We start from the raw sequence: 22,175 nt of genomic DNA on the forward strand, positions 1-22,175 counted from the left end.
CTCTCTGAGGCCCCCCCGGCATTTTTCCGCACGGAATGGGCCGAGTGGCCACCGAGATAGGCCGAGTCCCGCTGGCGCCGTTCACATGTGGTCTTATCCGGCGGGACCTCGGCGTCCATCCTGTGGGGAGCAGCCTGGTGGGGGGGAGGGGGGAACCAACCCCAGGGGGGGGGGGGTCCTCCACCGTGGCCTGGCCCGCGATCGGGGCCTACCGATTGGCAGGCCGGCTTCCCCTGGTGGGGGCCTATTTTACTCCGTGCCGGGTCACTGTAGCTCTACGCCATGTTGCGTCGGGGCCGGCACGGAGAAGGAAACTAGCGCAGACCCTTGGCGCCTATTTGATGCCGGTATCATCAGCTGGAGCTGCGTGAGTCGCTCCAATGCCATGCTGGCCCCCTGTAGGGAGCAGGATCGCTGCTCCTGGGGGCCTGTTGACGGCTTCGTAAAACGCAACGGCGTTTTGACGGCATCAACACTTAGCCTCAGGATCAGAGAATCCAGCCCGGGGAGTCTTTTCCGTCTCGGAGGCCTGTGGGAATTCATCTCACAATATGCATGAATCCTGCCCCGCCGTCATGTCTCAGGAACGGGGAAGTCTGCCAATTGTCTCTGAAACCTTCTCCAGCACTTCAAACCTCCAGGACTATGCGCTCCCTCTGGCCTCTTGTGCAACCCCCAAACCTTTGTTCTGACTATTGATTCCATGTTTTCACTGTGCTGCAACATAGTAACAGGAGTACCCGTCAATCCTTCGGGCCTGCATCGCCATTCTTTTCTTTGTCATTTGGCCTGGATGTGAGCACGCTGGTAAGATCAGCATTTGTTGGCTATTCCTAATTGCTCTTGAGATGGTCGTGGTGAGCCACCTTCTTGAAGCATTCCGGTCTCCTTTGTGGTGTAGGTACACCCACTGTGCCATTAGGAAGAGGGTTCTATGTTTTTGACAAACAGCAGTGTAGTAGCGGTGATATAATAGTTCCAAGTCAGGAATGTGTTGACTTGGATAGGGGAAGTTAGAGATGATGATGTTCCATGCTTCTGATGCTCCCATTCTTCCAGGAAATAGAAGTCTGGAAAGCGGCATGAAAGGGGCTTTGATGTGTTGATCCAATGCATCTTATAGATGGTACACACTGCTGCAACTGTGTATTAGCAGAGAACAGGGTAAATGTTTAAGATGATGATGTTTAGCTGTGATGATAATGTTTATGGTCTTTGCGGAGAATATTCCATCACACTTCTGACTTGTAGATGATGGACAGACTTTGGGAGTCAGGAGGTAAGTTAGTCGCCACAGAATTCCCAGCCTCTGGACTGTTCTTCTTGCCATGGTAATTATATGGCTGGTCCTGTTCAGTTTCTGGTCACTGGTGATCCTGTCAGGATGTTAATGGTGATTCAGCAATTCAGTCACATCATCTTTTTTTAGAGGCCCCAAGTTCTGGAATTTCCTCCCAAAGTTCTACACACCTTTAGTCTCTCTTCCTGTCAGAATCTCCTTAAGATTCATTTCCTTAACCAAGCTCGGAATCTTTAACTCTGTATCAATTTCTGCCTGACTATTCTCCTGAGATGTACCTTGATGGTTTCCACTGGTAAAGGTGCCATATCAATACAAGCTGCTACTGTAATGTATAGATATCACTGTGATGCTCAATGTGAGAGTGTAGATTGAAACGTGATGCATTGAAACTTGAGAACAAATGCTTGACAAATCCATTGGGTCTGATGACATCATCTGCACAGGCATAATTGTAGCATGTGTATATATGGAAATTAATATAACCTTGCCAAACATATTTCTCAAACATTGTACTTGTAAGAGTCCTTCCTGTTTATTTCCTTTATTCCTATTTATTTTATTTCATTATTTTGGTCTGTGGACCCATAATCAGATTGCGTCTTTAAGCAGAAGATTCAAAGGTGAAGCACCCTGCTTGCCAGGACAATGTGTTTCAGGTTTTGTATTCTGGAAAGGAAAAGCCTGACTTTTTGGCACTGAGTTGATCATAGGCACCAGCTTTGGATGGAGACAATTTGATTGGTTAACTGGCAACCGGTGGGTTAGCCAGGGAGAGTGTTCTGCCTGACAACAGTCAGTGATTGGTTCCTGTGTGAAGCTTTCTGAAAGAACATGACAGCAGTTTTTAGATTTTGGAAGTGAAAGGAACTCTCTCCTGATTGTTGAAGTAAAAGAACAGCTCTATTGTTCTGAAAGCAGAGAGTGCCTGGCTCATCCTTTGCTGTCAACCTGAAATGATGCTGAGTCTGCAGAGAAAGTAGACAAACTTGCTGGAGAAAACCATCTCAAGCCTAGAAGGAAGAATTACCAAAACGAAAGCCTGAACTTCAGAAAGGCACTGGGCTGGCTTATCCGCCGCATCGGGAACTCCACTGCTGGCGGCAGTCAGTGGAGAATCCAGTGTTGGTCCCATTGCGATGCTCCGGCCCCTGCTGGTGTCGGGATTGAGATTTGCACCCCGCTCCAGTGGGAGGATAAAATGGGTCAGTAAGACCCATTTGCATCCTATTAATGGGTCGGGCATCATTTTCTCCAGGCCCTTGTGATTCTCTGGTCCTCTGGGCAGGGAATCACATGGGTGAGAATTGCTGCAAGTCTTGACAAGAGTGTACCTGACGCGGTGGAATTCGGGGTGGGCCAAGGGGGTAACTGTTTTAAGGGAGTTGCCCCAAAATCCATTGGAGGGCCACACCCCCACCACAAAGCAAGACCTGCCCATCCCACCAGACCAACACCTCCCCCACTTCAGAGATCCTTTCATTAGAAAGACCCCCAACAGAGGCCCCACATAAGAGAGATCCCTGTTTGAAATCCTCCCAGAAGCGAGATCCGTATCTTGAAGCCCCACATCAGAGAGACCAGTGTTTGGAAGCTAGAAAGCAGTCTCGACAGAGGCTGTGAAACAAATCACTGCTTTAACACTCACCTGTGCAATACACCTGCTGGCTCAGGTACAGGAAATAGCACCTGTCAATTCCTGGAAAGAGAAAACCAGGCAGCTGTGTTTAAACCCCCTCAGATCTTTGATCTGCAAACCATTCATTCATTTATCTTTGATATTGATATTATGAGGCTGTGATTGGCTGCTTTTACCCCCCCCCCCCTTCCCCCCATCTGTCAGCATTGTTTCATTCATCTCCCTTCACACTTCCAGACAAGGGTCCCTCTTTTGGGGGGTCTCTGGTGAGGGTCTCTTTAATTTGGAGTGGGTCTCTAGTGAGGAGGGTCAGGTCACCCCCATACTGTGGAGGGGGCGGGTCATCACCCCCGTGCTGTGGGGTGTGGCGGGGGTGACCCAAAAAATCTGTGTGTGTGTGGATAAGTTGATTTGCGGGGATGGGGGGGCGGTTGAATTGTGTTACTGGGGTGGGGGTGTGGGTGGGGGTGGGAGGGAAGGGCTGGACTTGGCTATCGGCCTACGCGCTCAAAATAGCAGCCCGAAAGCAGGAATCCCTCGCAATCCCCGCCATGCAAACATTTGAGCCAGAGTACCCCATGGTTTTCAGGGTGGAAAAGCTGAAATATTGCTGGCTTAAATGTGCAGGTTAATATCAATGAAATTGGGAGTTCGTATGGGCCTGTGAAGTTGATTATTCAATTAAGCTCTCCTGAAAGATTTTTAAAGTGGCAGCTCTAAAAATGCAGCTAAGGGGTTCAGGGGACATCATGAGCTCATTCTCACTTTGGATATGTTCTGTAAATGTGATTGCGCAGAACCTGCCTGCTTTGTTATCAGCTGCTATTTTGTATGTGCCAACAAAAGCTTGGGTGAATCAGAACAAAATTAACTGGCACAAAACATGATATTTAATTGGGCCCCTTGAGTACTTTCAGCCCCTTAATGACATTTTTCTGAGTTTGGCACCTTTAAAATGACAAATTATTTCCATATACATGAGGTGCACAGCTCTTGTTTTAACATATAAGATTTGAAGTAAATGTTTTAAAAGGTGTGAAATGTGTGTAATCCACAACGCCAGAAAAAAGCAGAAAACATAGATGTGTGACCCGGGTTCTAATCCCGGCTGGGTCACTGTCCGTGTGCGGTTTGCACATTCTCCCCGTGTCTGTGTGGGTTTCGCCCCCACAACCCAAAGATGTGCTGGTTAGGTGGATTGGACATGCTAAATTGCCCCTTAATTGGAAAAAAATGATTGGGTACTCTAAATTTATTTTTAAAAAGAACATAGATGTGAAAAGGAACCCCATAATCATTCCAAATAAACCCAGAATTTCTCAAAATCAAGAGTCATACCCAATCACTAGTCTCTCTTATTATTCTTGGTTGCTACTTATTTTCAGCCTCAGTTTCTAAAGCAAAAAAATAATTGACCCTCAACAGAAAATGGTAATTTATTTTTTAGAAACCTCAAATGCCAGCAGCCACTTATGTCGAAAATGCCACTTGCACCTGCTCCTCTCTCAGTCTTGTCGTCCAGCCCATGCACAAAATCCTCTGCATCACTTGGGCCTTCAAATTCCATGAAAGCAAAGCTTAGAGGGTTTTGTACAACCTATACATTCCCCAAAGGGTCATAGGAGCTGAAAATTCATTCCAGCTCTCCTTTGGCAGCTCCTGTCCCAATGTAGACCTCACAGTCTGAAGTTCGAGAGTAATATGACATTATTCAGCTGCATGATCTTTTCCTCCATCCCGCTCCACCTGCGAAGCATGGTGGCACAGTAGTTAGCACTGCTGCCTCACAGCACCAGGGACCAAGTTCAATTCCAGCCTTGGGTCACTGTCTGTGTGGAGTTTGCCTGTTCTCCTCGTGTCTGCGTGGGTTTCCTCCGGGTGCTCCGGTTTCCTTCCACAGTCCAAAGATATGCAGGTTAGGTGGATTAGCCATTCTAAATTGCCCCTCGTGTCCAAAAGGTTAGGTGGGGTTATTGGGTTACAGGGATAGGGTGGGCTCATGGTGTTGCTCTCTTTGGTTGACTCTGAATATGGCGGTCAATATGGTCGCTTTCCTTAATCCTAATTATGTTTGCTTCAGAGTCACCAGGTATCTTTCGATACCACCACAAGGTTCAAACCCGAATACTGATCAAAGAGTCGGTACACCAGTTAGTTAGTTCAAAGTCAATACTATTTATTTACACACACAGTAATATCTACTCATGCGCGAAATACTACAGACTAAACTATCACTACTGCTAAAGCCTATGCTTAGCTTCGGGCGCCCACTCAGTCAGAGGAACAATGGCCGTTGTTCGGATCTGAGGCTGCTGGGGTCGAAGTGGTAGAGGGGACACAGCTAAGGTCGTCCGTGGTAGCGAGCGTTGACCTTGGACTTACTTGCTTCTGGTGCAGCTGGTGGACGGGTCTCTCCGCTGTGAGAGCCAAGTCCAAGAGAGCGATTCTCTCTTGGGGCCTTCTTCTTATAGCTTCGCGCGCTTTTGGGCGGGCCTTGAACTTGGCCCCAATTAATTAGGCCGTATCTTGATCACTCGTATTGATCTTGACCATTAAAGGGGTGGGTGCCCTGATGGCTGGGTGTGTCCTATGTGGCCGTTGGCCTGCTTTGTTTTCTGCTTTCGGTTTGGGGAACTGGCGCCGCGAGGTCTGGGGCCAGATCGGTTACTTAAGTATCTTCCTTTGTTCCCGGAGCTGGGCCATCCATATGCTAATGGACCTACAGTTTCACTCTTGTCTGGGAGCTACGGCTCCAATATGCAGACAGGCTCTGTGCCTGCTTGCTTTCTTAACATTGTCCATTTTTCCCTGCAATCTTTGCAAATGTCCATTTTGTATTCTGGAAGTGGCCATCCCAGATAGCTACAATGGGTCTAGGTAGAGTGCTCTTTCGGAGGGTCGGTGCAGACTCAATGGGGTGAATGGCCTCCTTCTGCACTGTAGTGATTTTAGGATTAAGAGTTGATCTTTGTGTTAATTGTTAACGCTCCTATAGTGCCATTGGAGAGGAAACTGAGCCTTTGGGGAATGACAGGGAGAGATAAAAAGAATAAAGTCGAGGCTCAGAGTCTGCCCCACAGCCAAGGCACACTTGCATGCTTCTCGCAGCACATCAGTATGCCACAGAACACTGGCAATCACTGCCCTAAGGATCATGATGAGGTGAATATGAATTAGTTCTGGAGATATAGAGGCAAATGTTTTGGAATTTAAGGAAACAGCTGGGACAGAATTATGTTGGGTTTGAAAGGGTTAAGCAGAAAAAATTTAATAGATAGGTACCAGCATTAGAAGCTGAAACTACCTATGAAGCTCGAAGAGAAATCATTCTCTTGGAAGAATTTAATAATTCACTACCCTTTGTGCTAAGAACCCACGTTGAAGATCAAAGGGTTATAACCGCGAGACAAGCAGCAATAATAACTGATGATTATGAGCTGATCCATAAATGTAATCCTTTGTTCCGTCACGCTCATAATTTTGAACGGGATGGGAAGTGGGAGAGTGAAAGGAAGGCAGGTAGCCAAGGTAAGGAATGGATTGTTGAGAATGTTCCGAGATCCTCTCCACGGACCAGGAAGGAAAGTCCTGAGAGTGGAGATAAGACTCAAAGGCCCAAGTATTACCGTTGCAATAAAGTGGGACATGTTCATTCAGCGTGTTGGAAGTTGCAAGGAAAACCCATGGAACTTGTTGGGGTACATTAAGAAGATTTTGAAAAGGGAATGAAAATGGAGAATACTACAGGGCGGACTGTAGCTCTAGCTAGAACATGGAGACCTGAGGTAAACACTGCTGGGGGAGCAGGTGTGGCCAATGAGGTTGATGGGAGATGTGCAGGGTTTTTGACTAAGGGGAAGATCAGCACATTTTCCTCAAATGATATAGCTATTTTAAGGGACACAGGTGCTACCCAAAATCTCTTACTGGAGAAGGATTTGGTTTTCGCTCCGGAGAGTTCAATGTAAGCTAAGGGGCTGGAATCTCCATCGGTGGGATCCTACGCTTCGCCAGCAGCTCACTCACGCCCGCGGATTTCCCGACAGCAGGGGAGTGCCCATAATGGGAAGCCCCATTGGCCGGCTTCTGGGACGGAGGATCCCGCTGTCGGCGGGGACGGGCCGTTCCAGAAAATGGGTGCATCAGGGACAGAGAATCCCGCCCAAGGTGTTTGTGAATTGGATAAGTGGAGATTATATCCCAGTTCTCTTGTATAGAGTACAATTGATGTGTGATTTATTATCAGGTCCGGTAGTTGTCGGAGTGGTTGGGATGTTACCAGTAGACAGAATAAACTTACTTTTGAGGAATAATTTGGCAGGAGTGAAGGTTGTAGCTTCACCCATGATTACAGAGCATTCAAGGGTAGATAAGGAGACAGAACAGTTACAGCAACAGTTTCCAGATATTTTTCCATCATGTGTGGTGACCAGGGCAATGGCTAAACAAAGTCCACCACCAGAAATGGAAGTCACACCACTATTGGATGGTAGATTAGCCAAAGCTATCCTTGAAGATGTACTTCATTAATTGAGGCCCAGGAGGCAGGCCCAGAGTTACATGAAATGAAAGGAAATGAAAATCGCTTATTGTCACAAGTAGGCTTCAAATGAAGTTACTGTGAAAAGCCCCTAGTCGCCACATTCCGGCGCCTTTTCGGGGAGGCTGGTACGGGAATTGCCTTGGTCTGGCTTGGTCTGCTTTAAAAGCCAGCGATTTAGCCCAGTGTGCTAAACCAGCCCCTAACATAGATTAGCACTGTCAGCTCTCAGAGAGGTTGAGGCTGAAGGGGTTCCAGAGTGCTATGGTGTCAAGAACGAAGAATTGATGAGGAAGTGGAGTTATCCTCATAGACCTGTGGATAAGGAATGGATGGTTCTTCATCAGATAGCGGTACCACCAAAATATTTTTTGGGAAATACTGCGGGTGGCACAAAAGATACCAATGGCAGGACATGTGGGAATTCGCAAAAGTGCCTGGCACATCCTTTGCTGTAAAACTGAAATGATGCTGATGCTTGATGGGGAAACCATCTCAAGCCTTGAAGGAAGAAGTACCAAAACAAAAGCTTGTGCATCAAAGATCCTTGTCCTTTTATTTTTATTAAGATTTTCGTTACCTTTTCCCCAACCTTTCCCCTCTGTGTTGTTTGTCTGTGCGTGTGTGTGTGTATAGAGCAGGTGAATTGGAAAGGTGGGAGTTGAGAAATAAGTAGTAGATAGTCAGTTAGATTTTCCGTCCGTTTAATTATAATACTTTACATAACAAACGGTTACTTGTGTTTTAGAGTTACAAACCTGGGGCGAGAGGGGTCGGAGAATTGCCGGTGGCTGGCGTGAATCCCGCCCTCGCCGGTTGCCGAATTCTCCGGCACCGGAGATTCGGCGGGGGCGGGAATCGCGCCATGCCGGTTGGCGGGCCCCCCCCCGCGATTCTCCGGCCTGGATGGGCCGAAGTCCCGCCGCTAAAATGCCTGTCCCGCCGGCGTAGATTAAACCACCTACCTTACCGGCGGGACAAGGCGGCACGGGCGGGCTCCGGGGTCCTGGGGGGGACACGGGGCGATCTGGCCCCGGGGGGTGCCCCCACGGTGGCCTGACCCGCGATCGGGGCCCACCGATCTGCGGGCGGGCCTGTGCCGTGGGGGCACTCTTTCCCTTCCGCCTTCGCCACGGTCTCCACCATGACGGAGGCGGAAGAGACTACCTCCACTGCGCATGCACGGGAATGCCGTCAGCGGCCGCTGACACTCCCGCGCATGCGCCGTCCGGAGATGTCATTTCCGCGCCAGTTGGCGGGGCACCAAAGGCCTTTTCCGCCAACTGGTGGGGCGGAAATTCGTCCGGCGCGGGCCTAGCCCCTTAAGGTTGGAGCTCGGCCCCCAAAGATGCGAAGATTCCGCACCTTTGGGGCAGCGCGATGCCCGACTGATTTGCGCCATTTTGGGCGCCATTCGGCGGACATCGCGCCGTTTCCGGAGAATTTCGCCCCTGGAGACTGTAGTTCATTAGGCTCAGCCAAGAACCTCAACTATTTTAAATAAAATCTAATTTCTCTTGTGTTGTGACTCCGGCTCCAGTGGGGCTGGAATTGACTGCACACTAGCCTGAGGGTCATGATATAGTCTAGATTTTCTACTCATTTTACCCTGGCTTTAACAAACTGAAATGAAAACAGGACAAAAATGCTGGAAATATTCATCAGCTCTGCGAGTATCTCCGAAGAGAGAAATAAAGTAATAATTCCAGATCAAAGACATGGCAGGCTAGAATGGGTAATACAACAGCAGCCCTTGCTTCTCTTGCTTTTGCTTTATGTAGGTGTCAACTGTGGTAAAGAACTGTTCCATCTGGGTGTGCTAATTAGCAAGTTTCCTTGCCCTTGTTTGCCTGGGAATCACTCCCAGCTGACAGCGCACCACCATTCCATCCTGTCACTGGGACAAAATGTACACAGCGATACTGATGTAGGAGCATGGATTATTGGCAGAAAGATACGACTCTGTGAGTATTCCTGTCAGGCTTTTGCTTGATGAGACTGTGGATCAATGCTGCTGGTTTGTCTGAGGGGAAATTTGCATAATCAACTTGGCTAAAATGATGTCATGTGATGCTCTGATGACTAGATCATTACCAGTTTTCCTGCTCAATGTTTATTTCATTGTTTTTGGTGGTTTACTTTACAACTGAGCAGGTCGCTTGGGCCATTTGAGGACATCTTGTGGCACTGCAGCCACATGTAGGCCAGCTGAGGGTGGTAACTATTCCTCCCTGAAGGATATTTGTGAAACATTGAGACTTTTAGGGTGAGGAACAGCACAATCCCAAATTCAGACATATGTAAATGTAAACAATTCCTGATGCAGGAAGACCAAAACAGTTCAGTAGAATCAGAAGAATATATACCCTAAACCAGTCAGATCGAAACAGAGCGAATACTGGCACCCCGACTGGACTGCCACCAAACACTAATCTACTGATTCTTTGAGCTGCGATCAGCCTCCAAGGCATACAGCAGACAAAAATGTAATTGTAAGATTGGGCATTCGCTCAGTGGCAATAAATTGCAGCATGCAACATGCAACATGATTTATGCTAATGAACCCACTCTGCAACCACTTCAATTGTGGCCAGGCATATCACATTTCCAAGACCTTGTGTTTACTTTGTGTACAGGAAAGGAGGAGGGGTGGGGTGTAAAATTGGCTGTGCAAAAATTAAACAAAACGTTATTGCATTTAGAGAGAACTATTAACCAAAGGATCGAAGCGAAGCATGACTACACTACTAATGTTTATGATTGCTGATGAGGTCATTTTTATAAAATTGAAGTTACCATTACAGGTACAGTACAAAGTGTTGTTTGAGGCCTGAATGGTATATACTGTGGTGTAAGACGTTTAAGGCCTAATATTACTTCAGTGGGATGTGAATTTTGGGATTCATGGGTTGGATTCTTCCATCCCGCTCGCCGCAAGAACGCCACGGGTGAGACATTGACAATGGAAAAATCCATTGACGCGTGCGGGATTCTACGGTCACTGGGCGAATACAGACAGAGAATCGCGCCTCTGTAATTCAATGTCAGTATTAACCTCTTTAAATTGGCTGATGCCTCCACTAAAATATAAACAGGTTAACATTTCTTGCTTAATGTAATTTTAGGGTGTAAGAGATAGTGAGCTTAATCCTTTCTTGGGTGGTAAGGAGCTAAATACAATTGTAATTTCTGATTGAGATATATAAAATTGATATAGGGATTCAGCCATTGAATGCTAAGTGGAGGGGGGTAGATGGCTTCTTGTTGGCGATGGTCATTGCCTGGCACGTGCCTGTCATGAATGCCACTTGCCACTTAGCGACTCAAGCCTGAATGCAGCCTGGGTGCATGTTTGATTTTCCGAGGAGTTGTAAATGGATTTGATGATCTTGTGCACTCATTAGCAAATATCTTCAGTTCTGACCTTATGAATGAAAAGTCACTGATGAAGAGGCTGAAGATTGTTGGGCTTCGGGCCCTGCCTTAAGGAATTCTTGTGATGCCCTGGGACTGAGATATCAGCCATTTATGACTGAGATTGGGAGAAACATCTGAATTCGATATCTCAGAGGATTCTCGATGCTCAATCATTGAGTATATTCAAGTGATGCATTTTTGACATCCAAGGGAATCAACGTTTATAGGGATCAGCAGGAAAAATAGATTTGAGGTCAAAGATCAGCCATGGTCCAACTGAATACAGCAGAGAAAGCTCAGGGTCAAATTGCCTAGAGCTACATTTATTGCTTATATTCTTAGTGATACCAATATCAGCCAATAGAGGGTGCTAAATGTACAATTACTTCAATCCATATTGTTTTTGGTTCTGGATTGTCTGGTTTCTTCAAGTCTCAGCTAAAGCTTTTTTAAAAAAATAATCTCATTCAGTGATAAATAAGGAAATGAATACCCTTTGAAGAAATGATAAAGCAGTTGTTTTATTCTAAAACAAAAAATGAGGCTCAGTTGGTCGCACTCTAACCTCTGAATCAGAAGGTCCACCTCCCTCTCTAGGGCTTCAGCGTAAAGTCTGGGCTGACAGTCCAGTGCAGTTCTGAGGGAGTGCAGCACATCTTTTACATGACACATTAAACTGAGGCCCTGTCGTCCCATTCAGCAGAACGTTAAAGATCCCAAGGCACTATTTCAAAGTAATGGGGGGGGGGGGGGGGGGGCACGGTAGCACAGTGGTTAGCACTATTGCTTCACAGTGCCAGGGTCCCGCGTTCGATTCCTGCTTGGGTCACTGTCTGTGAGGAGTCTGCACGCTCTCCCCGTGTCTCCCTGCATTTCCTCTGGGTGCTCCGGTTTCCTCCCACAAATTCCGAAAGACGTGCTTGTTAGGTGAATTGGACATTATGAATTCTCCCTCTTTCTACCTGAACAGGTGCTGTAATGTGCCGACTAGAGGCTTTTCACAGTAACTTCATTGCAGTGTTAATGTAAGTCTACTTGTGACAATATTAAAGATTATACAGCAGGGGTGTTAGCGCTGGTGTCCCATCAAGATGTATTCTTCAATTACAAAATAAATGATCTGATCATTATCACGTTGCTTTTTGTGGGAGCTTGCTGTGTACAAATTCATTGCTGCGTCTTCTACAACAGTGACTGCACTTCAAACTTCTCCCATGGACCGCCATCTTGATGTGATGGAAAGGCTGCATGACTGCTCGAGTGAATCTGTCGGGAGCTCCTTGCTCCTGCTCAGGCCATTCTTTGGGGTAATGCCAGACAAAGTGAGACCCAAAAAGTCCTCAGCAGCAATCAGTCCTTGTCAATACCTGGGGTTAAGCAGGTGATGGGACATTTATGCTTGTTCCTCGGTACACGTGACAATAAACCCAAATCCAAATGCGGGGGATTGATAAACTATGGGGAATACACACTCCCCCACTGAGGCTTCCACTTTTACATCCCATATAAAACCGGAGGGACATGAATTGTGAGCTGGCTCCTCTAATAAAGTAACTGCTCTACACTCTTGTTTTGTTGCATTAAACCTTTCTCCTGTGACTCAGCCTGTTCAGCTCGGTGTGGACTTTCTGGACCTCATAATAGCCCTCTCCAGGATACCCTCCACTCACCTAAAATGGGGAGGGGACTCGTAAAAGTGCCCTAAAAATAAGGGGAGAGATTCTCCGTTTCTGAGACTAAGTGCTGACGTTGACGCAGAATTCGTAGACTTTCACAACAGCAAAACCGCCGCTCAACTCGGATTGATTCAGTGACTGTGGAGTGGCTAGCACCAGTGCCACATGGAACACAATCAATTCCAATGAAAAACGGTGCGGAATTCACCGGGTTCGTGATTGACACTCGGGAGGCTAAAAAGCTGCAGCTGCATACTCACATCACAATCCCCACATACACTCATCCAAGCCAAAAAGATGGCACTGGTTGTGCTGGAGTGTGCCCATACAGCTGATGGGTCGGCTGAGGCCAGAGGACACCCGGGGATGGCCTGGGGGGACAGCTTTACGACCCGTGGCACTAAGTTCACCGTGGGCAGTCAGCAGTGTGCGTAGCTGCATGGCTGCCTTGCCGGCTGCAACTGTAGCGCACTGTGCCCATCCACCTCCTGGTCACACACCGCCTCTCCTGGCAGAAGCCCCCCGGTCAGGGACACAACTGTCAGCAAATTATGGCGATATTGGACACCTTCTGTACCCCTTCTCTCAGCAGTTGCCATGCCGGTTTCACGATTTTTAAAAGCACAAGTAAACCACTCATTCGGGAACTCGGCCCATTGGAGGCGGAGAATCGTGGAGGCCCCGGAGAAAACCTGGTCGGGCCCGCTAATGATATGCAAACGGTGTGTACTGTATGAGCGTTCAGGACTGCATTGCCACAGCTGTCGAGGTGATGAAGAATTGCGATCTGGCGGCTGCTGCGATTTTGGCGTTGGAACATATTCTCCGCCCAATCGCTTTTCACGATTTAAGAGTCAGCCAAAGGAGAATCCCGCCCAAGTTGTCCTGCTTTCTCTTGGTTGGGGACGCACACTCTGTGGGATCACCACCTTTGTGGTCAAATACATTTTTTTTTACATTTTGTAACTTGGAATGTTAGAACACTCATAGATAATCTCAAGAGTGAATGTTTAGAAAGAAGTCATATGCTATCAAGCTTTCCAATTGACATTGCCACCCTCAGAGAAACCTGCTTTCCTGGGGAGGGGCAGCTGAAGTACAAGCATGGGATACAGCTTCTCTGGAAAAGAAAGGCTGACAGCAACTCGGCTATCCATTGGTTTTGCCATCCGCAATAGGATCTTGAATGCACTGTCAAAACGTCTCAGCTGTGTAAATGAAAAACCCATGGCTCTTCACCTCCAACTCAGCTGTTACCAATATGACACCACCATCAGCACCGATATCGCGACCCTCGGCTCTGAAGAAGATTTTAAATATTCTGCTGCTTCTGTATTTTGTAGAAGGGTCATGTGGACTTGAAACATTAACTCTGTTTCTCTCTTCACAGATACTGCCAGACCTGCTGAGTTGATACTTTTCTGCTTTCTTTTCAGATTTCCAGCATTTACAGTATTTTGCTTCAATTAAGGGCGTGGTTGAGTTCTAAAGTTGGTTGGCTTCCTCCAAGCACGTGAAAGGAAAAACAATTGGCTGATGTTCACTCCTCGTCATCGTGAAGTAACTGTGTTAAAAAGCTAATTTTCACTTTTGCTGCTTGTGTAAAACAGGTGGTACCAATTCAATCACCCATGATACATCTTTTCCGATTTTGACTTCAATTGGAATAAAAATCTGTGGAGATGTATGTCTGTGGAGAATTGTCATCGTCTGCTTTATGTTATCAGTCAAAGTAAAAGTACCGTCAATGTATAGGAATATTGGATATGAACAAGACCATGTTTGGCTATAATCCTCTCAATTCCATGTTAAAAGATAGCCACTTGGGCAAGGGATCGGAAAACTCCAGATATTCTTGGGTATTGGTCATCTGCCTTAGGAGAGCAGGGAGAAAAGTGGGGAAAAATTAAGACTTGTTCATTGACCAGGGCCGAGATTCTCCAAAATCGCGGCACAGTGTTGACGCTGGCGTAAACACCAGAGTGTTTCACGCCGCGTCAACGGGCCTCTTGGCCCAGCGATTCTGCAACCCACAGAGGGCCAGCACGGTGCCGGAGTGATTCACGCAGCTCCGGCTGCCGATACGAGCGCCAGCACATCCGGCCGCGGATCTGCGCATGCGCACAGCGGCCGGTTGCAAGTCCGCGCATGAGCGCGGCAGGTGTTTTCACGCCAGCCCCCGCGCAACATGGCAGAACCCTACAACGGCCCGGCACGGAAGAAGATAGGCCCCTCCCGGAATGCGCCTGCCTGGCCATCGTGGAGGCCCCCCCCCCGGAGTGTGAGCCCCCCCCACTTCCTCACCAAGATGGCCCCCGCAGCTGCGACGCCGAGCTCCCGCCTGGTGATGCCATACAGGAACCATGCTGGTGGAACTCGGCGGGAACTCGGCCATTTGATCGCGGAGAATCCCCGCGGGGGCCTCTTTCAACGGCCCCCGACCGGTGCTGCGTCGACCGCGCACGACTGCCGCCGATTTTCCGGTCGCCGGAGAATCGCGTCTTGGCATTCGACCCGATCGCGGGCATTCTCCACCCCCGCGCTGATCCCGATTTCGGAGCGGAGGCTCGGAGAATCCCGCCCCAGGTTTCCACAATGTTGCATTCTACAAATGTTACATTTCCAACTGCTTTAGATTTTGTTGCCAACTCACATACTCACTTCAGAAATAAGAGAAATGTCCATTTCGGTGCAGGGTAATCTAATCAACTTTGACGACAAAATCACAGCATGTTGGGCATAGGCTTATGCCCTCCATGTTTCACCAGGGATGGAATGACCTTGTGCTAGCACTTCTCCTCACTGTGTCCTCGTGAAGCTATTTTTTTCCATGCATGTTTTATTGGTAAAGATTTAAATAAAAAAGCCAACAAATGGATGTGCAATGAATATTTTACGAACTGAGCTTACTGACATCCATGGGAATGAACAATACATTTATTATACATCACCAGTGATTTAAGTGTTTTTCTTAGGACTTCCTAGACCTATGTTGAGTTCACCAGTCAAATATAGAGTAGCAAAATTATATTCAGTGGAATTGCCTGCTCGATAGTTGCTGGATGCGACTGCACTTTGAAGGATAGCATTGTACAGCAGCGTAGTCAGTAGCTGAATCCAATGAGTAATCCCAAACGGCATCCCATTCCCTGAGGAGACAGTTTGCTGCTCAGGCCTTACATAATACAGCTAAAATTTTTACTATCCTGGCAACTACCTTATTGGATCTTCACCAAGAAAATCTGTCTTATATTGGGAGAAACTAATAAAAAGATGGGCAAATCACATCTTTCATAGCATTATCAAGCACTGGGCATGCTCAAAACACCAACATATTGAAAAAAAATAAAGGTGAAACAGTGTAATAAAATTTAAAGCTGCTCAAATTTACAAATTCAGAAACAAGTAAGTCTGAATATTTACACTTCACAAAACAATAACTGACTCTTTTTCTCTTTAAACTATACCGTCTAACAAATGATGAATATCTCCTGTCATTTCGAGCATAAAGGAAGATGATTGTGCTTGTCAGAGGTCAATCATCTCAACTCCAGGACATCTCTGCAAGAGTTCCTCGGGGTGGTGTCTGAGGCCCAACCATCTTCAGCTGCTTCATCAATGATCTTCCTTCCAACACAAGATCAGAAGTGGGGATGTTGACTGATGATTGCCCCATTTGTGACTCCTGACATACTGAAGCAGTCCATGTGTCCAAATGCAGCAAGACCTGGACAATACCCAGGCCTGGGCTCACAGGTTGAAAGTGACCTTGACCACACAAGTGTTTGGCAATGACCATTTACAAAAGGAAATAATCTAACCATTGACATTCATATAGCATTACCAATCTTGAATCCCCCACTATCATCATCCTGGGGGCTATCATTGATCAGAAACTAAACTGGACTAGCCATATTATTACTGTGGCTACAAGAGCAGGTCAGAGGCTCGGAATCCTGCGGTGAAGAACTCATTTCCTGAACCCCCAAAGCCTGTCCACCAACTACAAGGCACAATTCAGGATAGTGATGGAATACTCTCCTATTTTCTGGATGAGTGCAGCTCCAATAATGCCCAAGAAACTTTTTTCTTTTTGAAAATGTTTTCATGCAGGTTTTTCATTTTATACAATACAAAATAAACAAGTCTGTGTAGACCAGATATAATTTACAAAAGCCAAACATTGGAGATAATCCCCAAGACCCTACTCCGCGGGTCCGAGATGTAGAGGAGCAGGCCATCCATACAGAGTGAGACTCTGTGCTCTCTGCCCCCTCTTCGGATACACGGGAAACATGTATGCGGCTAAACAGCCATTTGCATCTCGCAGAGTGATCGCCAGGGATTCAATTGCCAGGGCGAACAGGAGCGGGGACAATGAGCAGCCCTGCCTGGTGCCTCTGTGCAACTGGAAGTATTCAGAGCTGTTGGTGTTGGTCCGAATGCTCACCTTGGGGGCGTTGTACATATGTTTCACCCACAAGGGGAACCCCATCCCTAGCCCAAACTACTCCCATAGGTGCGAGGTCAGAGCTGGTGCGAATATTTTATAGAGGTCTGCTGGGAACCCATCAGATCCTGGTGCCTTACCCGCCTGCAAGGAGTTTATGCTCTCCATGACCTCTCCCAGTTCTAATGGTGCTTCCAGCTCTCTCCGCCTATCGACCCCCATGACTGGCATGTCCAGTCCATCTTGTTGTTAGTGATGTACTCGCCTATGGTCTGCGATGTTTTCTGGCTGAAAACCTTGTTGACCAAGAGGATCGTGTTCAACCTCCATACGGGGTGCTGGGCATGGCCTGTCTCCAACCTCACATGTATCATTATTATGTAATGTGGAGATGACTATCGCAAAGTATTCTGCTCTTACTATGTCTGGAAAGACTGATTTCACCACTGCAAAGAAATTGATACGGGTATACACCTAGTGCACCGGTGAAAAGAAAGAGAATTCCTTTTCACCTGTGTGCGGGAACCGCCATGGGTCATATCTGCTCCATTAATGCTCCCAATCTCCTGACTATGCCTGTCTTTTTCCCCATCCTGGGGTTTGATCGGTCTGTCAATGGGATCCACCGCCCCATGATCAGTCGGTGTTTGTTGTTGTTGGGGATTTCCGGCATGTTCTTCTTTATGAAATCCGTGCCGTCCCAGTTCGTCGCATACATGTTTCCCAGGACTACTGGTGCCCAATCCAGGGCACCGCTGACCACGACGTACTGTCCCCCTGGTTCTGTGACTGTCTTTATCACCGTAAACACCGCCCTCTTGCTAATCAGGATAGCTACCCCCCCTAGACCTCGTCCAGTAACATGAATGCTATGTCTGTCCCACCCAGCTCTTCCTTACCCGCAGTCGGTCCTTCTTCCTCAGGTGCGTCTCTTGAAGAAAGATTGTGTCGGCTTTCAAACTTCTCAAATGGGCGAACAGTCTGGATATTTTACAGAGCTGTAAAGTACCCTAACGTTCCAGGTGACTATCTGGTGGGGGGTTTCTGCCCCCCCCCCCTTGCTGCAAGATCAACCATACTTACCTGATGGAGGTGTCCCTGCACTCCGGGGTTTCCCTTTGTTAGGGGGCCATCCAAAATGGCCACAGTCACCGTTCTCACCGTGAGGCTGGGCCCCTGCACTCCGGGGTTTCCATTTGCCCAAGGGGCACCCAACGTGGCCGCCAACTGTGTGTACGCCACGTTGGTGCGCCCCTGCACTCCGGGGTGTCCCTTTGTTTAGGGACCCTCAAAAGTGGCGGTTTGCGGCGCCATCTTCTTCCTTCAACCTGCCCCTTACCTGTGAAGCCAATCTGAGACCGATTCCTTTATTTTCCTTGTGTTCCCGTTGTGTTACCGCTTCCCCCCTCTGTCTACCTGCTACCCCTTCCCCCCTAGTGTCCCCTCCTCCCCATCTACCCTCTTACATTCCACATCGCTGCCCCCATGGTTCCCACCCACCCTCCCACCCCCTGCCAGCTGCTCACTCCCTGCTGAGAGGTGTGCCACGGCTCCCGTTCCTATGCTAGCTTTCCCCACTAGCGTGGTGGGCCCCTACCGGGACTGATCTTACCCCTTACCCATGCCTGGTAAATATCTGTTCCCCCTGTCTCTACCTCCCCCTCTCCTGTGTTCCGCTGCCCTCTCCCTTTCCTGTGGCCTGATCATTCTGATCAAAGCGAGGCAGTACAGTCCTATGCAAACATAACGTGTGACCATCATACTTCAGGTTGAACAGACTACCCGCGAATCAGGGCGTCATTTTTAAAGGCGACCCCGATCTTTCTACCCACTTCAGTGCCCCTAATGTGACCTCAGGACCCCCCCCCCCCCCCCACTTCACCCATCATCTGTCCTGGGATCCTCAAACTCCCGCCCCCCTCACCAATCTCCTAAGAGCAATGCTCCCTTGGCTCAGCCCCCAGCAACGACAACTTGACACCTTGGCACTGCCAGCCTGGCACCCTCACACTGCCACCCAGGCACCCTGGCAGTGCCAGGGTGACATTGCTAAGGTGACCAAGGTGCCAGGCAGAGTGCCAGAGTGTGTCCCTGCCCAGTGCCCGACCACCCACAGCCTCAATTCCCCAGCGTGACCCCCCCCCCACAAGGTGCCATCACAACTGGTTTACAATGTACCAAATGGAGCCCGGTTGAGGCCTTGTGGCGCACCTGAATCTTGCCCAGCGAGAGCAAGGTTCAGATCGCGTCGCTCCGCTACATTCCGTTGAAACTCAAAACATTTCAAGCGTTGCGATTCTCGATTAAGGCCTCTGGTGAGATTCAACGGCCTCGTCCGACACCAAGTCAGGCGAGACGAGGCAGCTGAAACGCAGCCAGAAATTTTGTTCCAGCAACATTTAAGGATAAGAAACAGATGAGACTGGTCATCTAATTTAGCATGGTCCTGCCACCAGTTTCTTCGGTGCAGGCAGTGTGCACTGATTACCATCACAGGATGGTGCTTTTCCCTTATAAACAATAATGTCATCCATTAATGCTGGAAAGAACATTTTCAACACTAACACTGAAAATTAGTGTTTTCAGTTTTCATGTTTTCATAATTAATGAAATAGATAATAAATAATGGGCTGATATAAAAATCACCACCTGGAAGGAATTGAAAAGCTGTTTTTAGGGGTAATTGATCTATTTTAAATTGATCCGGATTCATGCAGCGAAGGCAAAATCCCGAGGAAAGAAAATAGCATCTTTTTCTTTACTTTTTTCATTCCGAGTTATTTTGAGAACCCAGGTCTTTCATTCTTTCTGACATAATGTGAGAGCTGACCTTTACTATTGCTGGAATATGGGAGCCATGTTACAATTAACAATGTCTAGTTTGACAAGATTCATTAACACATTGCCAGTTCTTTGCCTCTCACAATTACTGTTGTTAAGGGAACTGTCTCATGGACAGCTAGGCATACCCTTGCTGTGGTATCTAATTGATGGTATCTTTATTCAATAGTGTGTTGTATTAATAAGGTGGAGCTGGAGTCCAGCTGCCCATTTTGCTGGCAACTAGTTATTACTGAAAGCAACACTATTCATTTGAAAATGTACCATGTACTGGGAACCTTCTATTCATCACTCATCATTAACATTTCTTGGAAGAAGTGAATATGTTTTAAATTTTGTGCGTATTAGCTGGAATTTTCTTTTAATGGGAGCAAAGTTTATGCTTCTGTACATTAGAAAATGTATTTTCATTTACTTAGTGCTAAATTTAGACCATTTTGATAGTCAACATATAGCATTCTTTAACCAGTACATTACTCAATAGAATAATGTGAGTTTTTGAAGCCGTGGTGTTTGATTTTATTGGATTGATGCATCTGGAAAAATACATTTCTGCCTTGTGGTCAGCGTCTTTATAGAAGTTACAAAGAAGGCTGCCACCTTTGGTCCTGAAAAGTGCCCAGTCCACCTCAGATCACTGTGGAAGGGTAAGGTGTCTCAAAATTTGAACAACAGATGAAGCTAGCCATTTCACACTATTACTGTGCAGTAGCAACACAAGTGATATTCTCAATTTACAGGATCCTGTCAACAAGCCAAAAGGACATTCTGTCTGTCATACAAATGAGTAACATGGTATATGTTACCGGGACCTGATGGGATTTATCCTAGGATTCTCTGGGAGGCCAGGGAAGAGATTGCTGGACCTTTGGCTTTGATTTTTATGTCATCATTGGCTACAGGAATAGTGCCAGAGGACTGGAGGACAGCAAATGTGGTCCCTTTGTTCAAAATGGGGAGCAGAGACAACCCCGGCAACTATAGACCGGTGAGCCTCACGTCTGTAGTGGGTAAAGTCTTGGAGGGGATTATAAGAGACAAGATTTATAATCATCTAGATAGGAATAATATGATCAGGGATAGTCAGCATGGCTTTGTGAAGGGTAGGTCATGCCTCACAAACCTTATTGAGTTCTTTGAGAAGGTGACTGAACAGGTAGACGAGGGTAGAGCAGTTGATGTGGTGTATATGGATTTCAGCAAAGCATTTGATAAGGTTCCCCACGGTAGGCTATTGCAAAAAATACGGAGGCTGGGGATTGAGGGTGATTTAGAGATGTGGATCAGAAATTGGCTAGCTGAAAGAAGACAGAGGGTGGTGGTTGATGGGAAATGTTCAGAATGGAGTACAGTCACAAGTGGAGTACCACAAGGATCTGTTCTGGGGCCGTTGCTGTTTGTCATTTTTATCAATGACCTAGAGGAAGGCGCAGAAGGGTGGGTGAGTAAATTTGCAGACGATACTAAAGTCGGTGGTGTTGTCGATAGTGTGGAAGGATGTAGCAGGTTACAGAGGGATATAGATAAGCTGCAGAACTGGGCTGAGAGGTGGCAAATGGAGTTTAATGTAGAGAAGTGTGAGGTGATTCACTTTGGAAGGAATAACAGGAATGCGGAATATTTGGCTAATAGTAAAGTTCTTGAAAGTGTGGATGAGCAGAGGGATCTGGTGTCCATGTACATAGATCCCTGAAAGTTGCCACCCAGGTTGATAGGGTTGTGAAGAAGGCCTATGGAGTGTTGGCCTTTATTGGTAGAGGGATTGAGTTCCGGAGTCGGGAGGTCATGTTGCAGCTGTACAGAACTCTGGTACGGCCGCATTTGGAGTATTGCGTACCGTTCTGGTCACCGCATTATAGGAAGGACGTGGAGGCTTTGGAGCGGGTGCAGAGGAGATTTACCAGGATGTTGCCTGGTATGGAGGGAAAATCTTATGAGGAAAGGCTGATGGACTTGAGGTTGTTTTCGTTGGAGAGAAGAAGGTTAAGAGGAGACTTAATAGAGGCATACAAAATGATCAGGGGGTTGGATAGGGTGGACAGTGAGAGCCTTCTCCCGCGGATGGATATGGCTGGCACGAGGGGACATAACTTTAAACTGAGGGGTAATAGATATAGGACAGAGGTCAGAGGTAGGTTCTTTACGCAAAGAGTAGTGAGGCCGTGGAATGCCCTACCTGCTACAGTAGTGAACTCGCCAACATTGAGGGCATTTAAAAGTTTATTAGATAAACATATGGATGATAATGGCATAGTGTAGGTTAGATGGCTTTTGTTTCGGTGCAACATCGTGGGCCGAAGGGCCTGTACTGC

This window comes from Scyliorhinus torazame, chromosome 3 (genome assembly GCF_047496885.1).
Source record: "Scyliorhinus torazame isolate Kashiwa2021f chromosome 3, sScyTor2.1, whole genome shotgun sequence".
NCBI lineage: Eukaryota > Metazoa > Chordata > Chondrichthyes > Carcharhiniformes > Scyliorhinidae > Scyliorhinus > Scyliorhinus torazame.